We start from the raw sequence: 289 nt of genomic DNA on the forward strand, positions 1-289 counted from the left end.
GTTTTCCTCCAATGACGTAGTTGCGAAGTGAGTTCTGATTGGCTGAAATATTTTACGAAGAAGGAGAGTTCACAAAACGCAGAATATATAGTTGCCGTCTAACATATTTTAGGAATCCTAATCAAGTGGGCATTTTTAATATAAAACCGTGACAAAAAAATGTTATAACTTCACGTAAAACTGGATTAACATAATAAAAGGTTTCTATAGTAACTTCTCCAGTAAAACATTGCAGCGAGAGTGTAAGAGCAAAATAGAGCGTAAAATTGAGAAGAGAAAACTAGCAGAT

Source organism: Rhagoletis pomonella, unplaced genomic scaffold (genome assembly GCF_013731165.1).
Source record: "Rhagoletis pomonella isolate Grant_MI unplaced genomic scaffold, Rhpom_1.0 Rhpom_scaffold_00002, whole genome shotgun sequence".
Classification (NCBI taxonomy): Eukaryota; Metazoa; Arthropoda; class Insecta; order Diptera; family Tephritidae; genus Rhagoletis; species Rhagoletis pomonella.